Below are 10,116 nucleotides of genomic sequence, written 5' to 3'. Positions count from 1 at the left end.
TACAGTCCATGGGGTCGCAAAGAGTCGGACAGGACTGAGTAACTTTCACTTTCACACAGGAAGGCACTCAATCTCTAACCTGTTCCTTTCATCCCACTCACCCCCAAATGGCCACAGACACATTAGGAGACACCTGAATTAAGCCATAGAATCAAAGCAAACCTTAGGGACACGTCAGGCCTGGGAACTTGTTTCAGTCCCCTCTACTTATTTATACCATCGAAACAGGGTTAAACTGAATATTTAGGAGAGTTCTGAAAAGTACAGGAACACAACAGGAAATTTGTAATCCAATGGGAGGTGATGTGTGGGAGGAAAGCAGAGGAGCAGCCCTGCAGGCAGAGCTTAACCGTCAAGAGGTGGCCCAGTTAAAGGACCGCGTGGAGGGGAGGAACGTATGTGTGAGAATCTTATACTTGTCCCCAAAGGCCCCCAGTCTAGGCATTGCTCAACTTCTCCCTTTTAGTAAGACTGTGCCCCTTCCCACAAAATATTCCATCTCCATTCTAACGGCAGCATTGTTTAGAAAATTAACCCAATAGTTATATTTACCTAGACTGAGCGGTCAGGTCAGAGTCCAAACAAATATCATTGGGGTTTAAGAAAACCCTCAGAATCTTAAGTAAGCTTTCTTCACCACTCCTTTACCCCTTCTCAAGACTAAACAAACCCGTTTGACCTTGTCAGAGTGGCCATCATCACTTCTCACCTGTTTTACTCCAAATAACCTTGTACTTGGTCTTCTCGCCCATGTTCACCTCAAGACTCTCTAGCCAGGGCTTACAAACAGATGGACAAAGATGCGCCTTTTTTGGCCTGCATAATGCCCGCCATCTCCAAAACTCAGGCAGTGTCATAGAAAAATGAAAATTTCCCATGTCCCTTAAAAAAATGGAATAACTTGGCAGTCCTGAGTCCTATTCCCACATGGTTACAGGGGTCACGGTCACAGGGTCATTACTGTTTTTGTTGTTTAGTCGCTCAGTCACGTTCAGCACTTTGTGACCCCATGGACTGTAGCCCTCCAAGCTCTTCTGTCCGTGGGATCCCCCAGGCAAGAATACTGGAGTGGCTTGGCATTTCCTTCTCCAGGGGATCTTCCCGACCCAGGTAATGACTCTGAATCTCCTGCATCTCCTGCATTGCAGGCGAATTCTTTACTTCTAAGTGACTGGGCCAAAATGACCCTTTCTTTCTTTCTTTATTTTTACTTTCCAAATCATGTATTTACTACTTTAGAAGAGTATTATTTTAAAAATGAAATAATTTGTAAAACAAAGAATTAATTCTTCCCATATTTCCATTGCAAGGAAAAGTATACTTTCATCAAGGTGCTGGCCCCCAATTTTTAAAAATTAATTAATTAATTTCAAATGGAGGCTAATTACAATATTGTGGTGGTCTTCGTCATACATCGACTTCAATCAGCCACGGGTGTAAATGTGTCCCCAGTCCTGAACCCCCCTTCCACCTCCCTCCCCATCCCATCCCTTTGGGTTGTCCCAGAGCACTGGCTGTATATATATTTTTATTTTTTCAAGCTGTCAATATTTTTATTGATCCTGATACCTGGGTTGGGAAGATCCCCTGGGGAAGGACATGGCAACCCACTGCAGTATTCTTGCCTGGAAAATCCCATGGACATTGGAGCCTGGCGGGCTATACAGTCCTAGGGTCACAAAAGAGCTGGACATGCCAGAGCGACTAAACAACAACAACAGCACTGGCCCTATGAACATTTCAATATTTTAACTTTTATGTATAGATAAATTATTTTGCCCAGTTAATTTTCATCGTACTCTATTCACTGACTTTCCCATCTCTGGTGATGAAAATTCCATCCCTCCTGTGCTTAGAAGCCTTTCTTTACTTAATTCACCATGATCAGATAAGATCTAGTCAAGTAACTAGAAACCACACTAGATCTCTTAAGCAGAAGAGTTATTTTGATACATATGTATTGAAAGTAACCAGAGACCTTTGAAATTTTGGCCAGATCATATCAATCATCTACCCATAATTCAGATAAAACCTGAATTATTTCCCAAAGAAACATCTGCATCTTTTTATATTCTAAAAGTATCTTCAGCATCTGCCTCTCTGTTATTGCTACAACTTCATACTTATGTTCTTCCCATCACTGATTCTGCTATAACCACACGTATTTTTTCTTCCCATTTGATGTTTTACTAACACTTTTTTTTTTCTAGTTTGTCATTTTGGCACTGGTTATCTATATCATCAAGAATGTTCTTTACCTATACAAATGAAAAAAATTGTTTTTTATAATTTACCTTCCTGATGATATCTAACTTTAAATTTTTTAAAAAATTTTTGATTTACCTTTTAGCTGGTGGGAAATCGCTTTACAATTCTGAACAATACGTATTTTATATTTTTATTTAGTTATTTATTGACTGTCCTGGGTCTTCCTTGCTGCATGCAGGCTTTTCTTTAGTTGCGGCAAGGTGGGCTCCTCTCTAGTTGCGGTGTGCAAGCTCCTCATTGTGGTGGCTTCTCTCTTTGCCCAGCATGGGCTCTAGGCAAGCAGGTTTCAGTAGTTGTGGCACATGGGCTTAGCTGCCCCGCTGCCTGTGGAATCTTCCCTGAGTGGGGATTAAACACTTGTCGCCTGACTGGCAGGCAGCTTCTTTACCACTGGACCACCAGGGAAGTCCCCATGGGGTCCTTTAAGTGAGTCCTTTGTTCCAGTTCTCTGAGATTTTTGTCACTCCCAAAGTGTCCCTGACATAAGACCAAGTGACATTTACATGTCTCATCTTGACTGCAGTTTTCCTTAAACCTTGACTCCTCTTCATTCATTTATTATTTCATGCTCACAACTTGGATCCACATGAGTTTTCAATACTTATACGATCTTTCTAAAATTTGGACCTGGTCATGCCACTTCTCAGATCAAAATTCTTTAGTGCTCTCACCCCCTCCACCTCTTTATCAGTGGATGCAGCTCCAGCTTCTAGCTGATCTGGGTTCTTTTCAATCTGCCTCTTTGATCCTTATAACCATTCCCTATCTTTACCCTGGGGAAGAAAATGGCAACCCACTCCAGTATTCTTGCTTGAGAAATCTCACGGGCAGAGGATCTTGGCAGGCTACAGTCCACGGGGTCGCAAAAGAGTCAGACACGACTTAGCAACTAAGCAGCAACAACAGCTTTTACTCCTACCCTTGCTCCTGCCCTCTTTCCCCAAACTTTGTACTCCAGCCATACTGTATTCCAGGTGTAGGAATGATTCTCATCTTTATGCATCTGCAGGGGCTGTTCCTACTGCCTGGAATGGCCTTCCTTCTCTCTCAATCTCCTTGCTTTTGAAGATACAGTCTTTTCAAGTGTCTTATCCCCCAAGAAGCCCTTTGCTCCATTTTCCAAACTCAATACACACCGCTATTGCAGCACTTTTGTAGTATACTACTCCTGTAATGTAATTGTTGGTTTGCCTGTCTCTTTCTCCTGTACTGTAATGTACATAATGTGTACATATTGCACACTATTTGTACACATAGCATACATACTATACACGACGAAATCTTGCTAGAATCAGAGTATATCATTTCTGACTTGAAACTCCAATGCTTCAAACTTACTGATGCAGGAAAGGGCTTGGCATGGAAGTCAGGCACCCCTGATTTGATGTCTTAACTTTACCACTCACTGAACTTGTCAAGTTCCTTAATCCCTCTGTTTTTCAGTTTCCATATCTATAAATTGAGACAAATAATTGCCATATTATGAGATTACTATGAGGATTAGAGATATTTTGTATAAAATGCCAAGTACAGTGACTGGTACATAACCCGGCACTCAATAACTGGCAGTTGATATCACAAATAAATGAATCAAGAAAAATACTGGAGACTTAAAAGATGACCCATCTGAAATATGCTTGTGTGGACCAAAGTGAAAACAGTGAAAAGGAAGAAAAGTTATATAAACACAGAGGATAAACATAGCATCTAGGCAATTAGGACAATGTGGAAAATGCTTTTGGTTTGATTTTTTTCCCCTTAAACTTCTGACAGCTTTTTTTAAAAAATTGAGATGCACAACATGATTTGATATTAGTGTAAATGTTTGATATTTATATTCAAAATGATCATCGCAATAAGTCTAGCTAACATCCATCATCATACACAGTTAACAAAAAATGTTTAGCATCTACTCTTTTAGCAACTTTCCAATATATAATACAGTATTATTAACTATAGTTGCCATGCCATATTTTACATCCCCAGGGCTTATTTATTCTCCTGACAGTTTTTAGTGAAAGACTTACTTATCAGCTGGCAGAAATCTGCAAATAATAGGCAGCTCTGTATATAAAATAATGAATATGATGAAAAAAAAGTGAAAGTGTTAATCGCTCAGTTGTGTCTGACTCTGTGACCCCATGGACTGTAGCCTGCCAAGATCCTCTGTCCATGGAATTCTTCAGGCAAGAACATTGTAGTGTTCCCCTCTCCAGGGAATCTTCTCGACCCAGGGAACAAACCCAAGTCTTCTGCACCGCAGGCAGGTTCTTTACTGTCTGAGCCCCCAGGAAAGCCGATTACTGCTAATTACTGCTTACTTGTCATACAGTTGACTTCTTGAAGGTGTATGTGAGGTTTTGTTTCGTTTTTGCACGTGTGAATATTTGTGGGTGGTCAAGTGTTACAGACCTATACCATGAGAACTCTATAGCTCGGTGGTTGGTCAACATGGCTGAATCCCCATGAAACAGCTGTGCTAGTATAACAGCCTGGTTATAGCTTGTATTTACCCCAAGCTGCAAACTCCTGGAGGTTGAGGACTGTATTATTCATGTATGTTTTCCCTGAACATAGTATAGAACTTGGTATGTAGTAGGTGTTTAATAAATATTTATTAAGTAGATCAAAGGATGAATTGGGAGGTTTACTACCCACGTATGTATTTATAAATGTATGATATATTTATACATACACATATACGCACACTTTCACTCTGATTCCTGGGGCCAGCTTTCCCTTTAGTCTGGCTTGAGCCATATGCAGACTAGGGTTGGTCCCTGGGTATAAACTTTATTTTTAAAACAGTCTATAAACAGCTGTATCCCAAAGAACTTTCTGTGATGATGGATATATTCTATTCTTCATTGTCCAGTATGAGACTAATGGCTACAGAACATTTGCAGTGTGGTTAAGTGATTAAGGGATCAAATTTTCAATTTTAATTTTAATTTAATTAGCTACTTGTGACAATTGTATTGGTTAACACTGGTAAATAATCTCCTATGTGTCATCTCTATGTATTTTTCCAGATCATATTCAACTGATATGTTCTGGGTTACACTTTTTTGATGGGGCTTATATGTGGAGTCGTAAGACTTTCTTAATAGTTTAATACCACTTTCTAAATAAAGTAAAAATATTTGCTGACCATCTAGTGCTTAGCAATATTGCTGGCATGATGGAGAATACAAAGTCCCTACCTTTGTGTTGCTTCTATCTATGCTGCTGCTGCTGCTAAGTCGCTTCAGTCATGTCCGACTCTGTGCGACCCCATAGACGGCAGCCCACCAGGCTTCCCCGTCCCTGGGATTCTCCAGGCAAGAACACTGGAGTGGGTTGCCATTTCCTTCTCCAGCTTCTATCTATGAGGAAATGGAAATGGAAAGATGGAGCATTAAAACAAAAAAATGGACTACACAGCCTTGGGTATGGCTCCGCTAAACATGAGTTTAAAATCGGTTAACACAATCCTGCTTCACTGCATGGAAGCAATCACACAGTATACTGTCAATGTAGAGGGTCGAGAACCTGGACATGTAAAATCTACAGGCCATAAAAAAATCTGTTTAGTAGTTCTAAGAGTTTAGGATCTCTGATGGTGTTCACTAATATATGGTTTCCACAAAAAAATATTAACTGCCAAGCGGAAAGCCGAGCTTGCAAAGAAATTTGGTTGTTATATATTAAACAAGTGCTAGTGTTATGCCAAAATGACTCTGCTGAATAAAAATTATTATTACAGCCTCTACTTGATTCTTTTTTAATAACTCTCTCTTAATTTTTATTTATTTATTTTTGGTTGTGCTGGGTCTTCGTTGCTGCATGTGGGCTTTCTCTAGTTGCCGTGATCAGAGGTTACTCTCTAGTTGCAGAGCCCGGGCTTCTCACTGTGGCAGCTTCTCTTGTTGCAGAGCATGGGTCTTAGGGCACCCAGGCTTCGGTAGTTGCGGCATGTGGGCTCAGTAGTTGTGGTTCCTGGGCTCTAGAGCACAGGCCCAATAGTTGTGGCACACAGGCTTAGTTGCTCCTGGGCACATGTTATCTTCCTGGATCAGGGATCAAACCCATGTCTCCTGCAGGCAGATTCTTTACCACTGAGACACCAGGGAAGCCCAATAACACTCTTTTAAATCAAGAATCCTTCAGTTTGAGTCAGGGTTGCAATGCAGTTCACACATTTTTAAGGGATGTTTTTTATTTCCGAGCTCCTTTCTTGTTCCCTAGTGCAATGCCATGCTGTCTGTGAATGTGGAGGGAAGACACTGCACAGGTGCTGGAAAAGTCAAGTTCCTCTCCCTACCCTCAAGGAACTTAAGTGAAGAAGTGAAGTGAAGTTGCTCAGTCGTGTCTGACTCTTTGCAACCCCATGGACTATAGCCTATCAGGCTCTTCCGTCCATGGGATTTTCCAGGCAAGAGTGCTGGAGTGGATTGCCATTTCCTTCTCCAAGGGATCTTCCCAACCCAGGAATCGAACCCGGGTCTCCCGAATTGCAGGCAGATGCTTTACCATCTGAGCCACCAGGGTATAACAAGGAACTTAGACTAACTTCAAAACAGATGATCATATCATAGGTAGAAGGTGGGAACTTATGAGGTCATAATCACTTTAGACTTTCGTCATATTCTTGACTGTGGTTCAGGATGGTGCAAATATTTTCTTCCTCTTTTTAAATCAGGTACTGTGATACTGGCCAGTCACTGGTAAGGTATAATGGTGTACTTTTTCAATAAACTCCTCATTGTCCAACCTGCCTGTGTTAGATGAGTTTTGCTAAATATTAATCACTCTTCACCTGGTAAATAGTTAAGTTATCAGAAAAAGCCTGATATCTTACTATGAACTACATGAGTCCAGTTTTCCTATAGGTTTCTAATGGGCACATCTTATTCTACAAACGTTATATAATGTGTGTGAAGACAGATTCGTAACAAAGACAAGATAGCAGCTACAGAAGCCACTTATTTGTTGTCACAGAAATAAAGTTTATTGGAAAACACATCAAGAAATTTCTTTTTCCTCTATGAAAATACTCAGTATAAGAAATGGGATCTTGGAAGCAACATGACCAAGAAAATACAGTCTGAGGTCTGAAAGATTTCAATACCTTTGATAATAGATGACAGTCACCTGCCCAAATGAACCAAATGGCACTCAGCCAAATAGCCATAACAAATTTCTTGATTTTCTTTCCATTAAGATGAAAGGTAGGTTGCCCATATCTAGGCAATCTGGTCTGCCTCAATGTCTAATAAATATACTAAGGCAAGTGAATGCTGAAGAGATAGCTTCCATATTATCGCCAGACACTGAGGGAAGCAGCCATCCGTCAGCAGCAGCTTGGGATGGAGGGCTCATCCCAGGGCTGAGTGAAGGATGTGAGGTTGAGGGTCTCCTAGGATGGGCTGGGAGGAGTGGAGCAGGAAGCAGGTGGGCACACAGGGCCAAGGAATGTGGCATGGTGGGGGGCAGCTGTCACAGCAGGTTGGTTCCGGTAACCAAACTGCGTGTGGGCAGGTGCTGGGCAGGCTGACTTCACATGGGCAGCGTTGATCAGAGGAGCAGATGGTGGTGACGGTGCCAGTGGGGGACACTGCAGCAGTAATGGGAGGCACAGAAAGCCACGGCGGTGGGAATCTGGTTTGCTTTTGGAGAAACCCTTTACTTTAAACCTCTTAGCCTATTGTGGTATCCAAGTTTAAAGTATTGGGCTGGCCAAAAAGCTCGTTTGAGTTTTTCCATATAAATGGGAATATTTTGTACCATTTAAAATTTAAAGGCTGTGATACACTAGTTTAAATTTCATGTCTACTAATTAATTATGAAATGCTTCAAGACTCTAATGCAAAGTTTTGAATGTAACAAGTAAAACTTGAATATGAATAATCACTATTTCAAAGTTTAATAGTGCTCCTCCTTGGACAGTGTGGAGTCAGCAAATAGGAGATTCACAGAAGTTTCTCCCTAGAGGGACTCTACGAATCTTCCAGTCTGCTCTGCTTCATTTATAGATGAAGAAACAAACATCCAGAGAGATGGTGCAATTTGCCAAAAGTGCCCCAGCTGGTTACAGTGACAGTACCATGCCCAGAAGTGAAGCCTGCACCCTCCTATCCAGACTTCATTTCACTATGAACAATTCATTGACAATTTACACAATATGTATAATTTCCTAAATAAGATTTAGCAATTCAACTCCAGATTTTCTTAAGCTCATTAAATTGCTCAAAGTAGTTAATGAAGACTAACATATACTGAGCTCTTCCTGTGCTTCCAGTCCTGTCCTCAGAGTTTAGACTATCTCAATGCATTTTCCCAACAACCTCATGAGGCAGGTATCATTTTAGATGTAAATACTCTCAGGCACAGAGAGATACATAGCTTGTGCAAGATCAGTTCAGTTCAGTTCAGTCGCTCAGTCGTGTCCGACTCTTTGCGACCCCATGAATCGCAGCACGCCAGGCCTCCTTGTTCATCACCATCTCCCGGAGTTCACTCAGACTCACGTCCATCGAGTGCGTGATGCCATCCAGCCATCTCATCCTCTGTCGTCCCCTTCTCCTCCTGCCCCCAATCCCTCCCAGCATCAGAGTTTTTTCAGCCACTATGCTATCTAACTGGGACTGCAGCCCATGTCTGTCTGATATTTATGTTTGTATTTTTAACCAGAATTTGAAACATCCTCCCTTCCTACTGTGCATTTCTGTTAGTCTATATGAAAGTGTACTAATTCTTAGTAATTTGTAGGTACTTGTAACTTCTCACATTTTTGTAAGAAGATTGAAAAATGTATCGCAGTGTGTTTCTTGCTTGTTTTATTAAATTGGCATTGATTTTCTACACACACACACACACACACACACACACAAAAAAAAGATGTACGTGAAATAGCATCTTGAGTCCATTGAATCTAGCATTCCTGCCAGTTCTTATCTCTTCACTAGTAACAACCCTTCAGTATCTTCCTTCTCACTGGAGGCAGAAGCCAAAGTCCTTACAAAACCACTGACAAGGCTGCTGGCAATCTGCACCTCCCCTCAACTCCCTGCCTATCTTCCCCCTCAGGACTACTTACTGTTCCCTCCACCTCTTTGAGATATTTACTCAAATGTTACCTTACTTCTCAGGCTCCCCAGACTACCCCATTTGTAACTGAAAAACTCCCCCAACCCCAGCACAACTTGCCCCTCTCCTGTTTTACGTTTCCCTGCCATACTTATTACTTTCTCTATTTTAACTTATTGGCTAATCATCTCTAAGAGAATGAAGGCATAATTACATAGTTCATTGCTGTATTCCTAGTGCTTAAGAGAAGGTGCTAAAAAATATTTGCTGAGTGAACTGTATGACAAACTATAACATCTATGTATGTGCCTTTGTTTCAACTTCAAAATGTAAGCTACATATTCTGAGCACCCTAACTCTGTAATGCCCTGTCATAGATCTATTACCTATGGGCAATTCACTAATCATTTTGTTTTTTTACTGTTGAAATTAATTTTCCCTCTCTTCCACTCTGTATTCTTGGTGGCCTCCAGGATTTCAAAAAGGGGGAATATCAAATTTTTGATAGATCCCTCAGCAATTTAGAGAAAGTGATCTGTACTTTAACTGGTCTCTGTAGAACAGAACTATCATGACAGTATTAAAAATATAAGAAGAAAAACTATTAGGAAAGTGAAGTCACTATTTGTATTTTCAAGTGGTAAAATAAAATATTGCTTGTAAAAAGGACAAACAGCAAGATGATGGCTCTTTGAGCATTTGTTGTTGTTGTCTAGTCGATAACTCGTGTCTGATTCTTTGCGACCCCGTCTACTGTAGCCCCCAAGCCCCTCTGTCTAT

The 10,116-nt window shown here is 41.0% G+C and overlaps 1 long non-coding RNA gene across 1 annotated transcript in view; it reads left to right on the top strand.

Annotated features, from left to right (window-relative positions):
- The first annotated feature begins 7,713 nt into the window (after window positions 1-7,713).
- LOC120880311 overlaps window positions 7,714-10,116 on the top strand; it is a 23,619-nt gene continuing 21,216 nt past the window's right edge. The window contains exon 1 of the long non-coding RNA XR_005725002.1: window positions 7,714-7,724. This is a non-coding gene — a long non-coding RNA (uncharacterized LOC120880311). The remainder of the gene's footprint in view (window positions 7,725-10,116) is intronic.

The sequence above is a fragment of the Oryx dammah genome, unplaced genomic scaffold (assembly GCF_014754425.2).
Source record: "Oryx dammah isolate SB20612 unplaced genomic scaffold, SCBI_Odam_1.1 HiC_scaffold_21, whole genome shotgun sequence".
Taxonomy (NCBI): Eukaryota; Metazoa; Chordata; class Mammalia; order Artiodactyla; family Bovidae; genus Oryx; species Oryx dammah.
The sequence above is the reverse complement of the archived record's forward strand: the minus strand, read 5'-3'. Positions and strand labels throughout refer to the sequence as shown.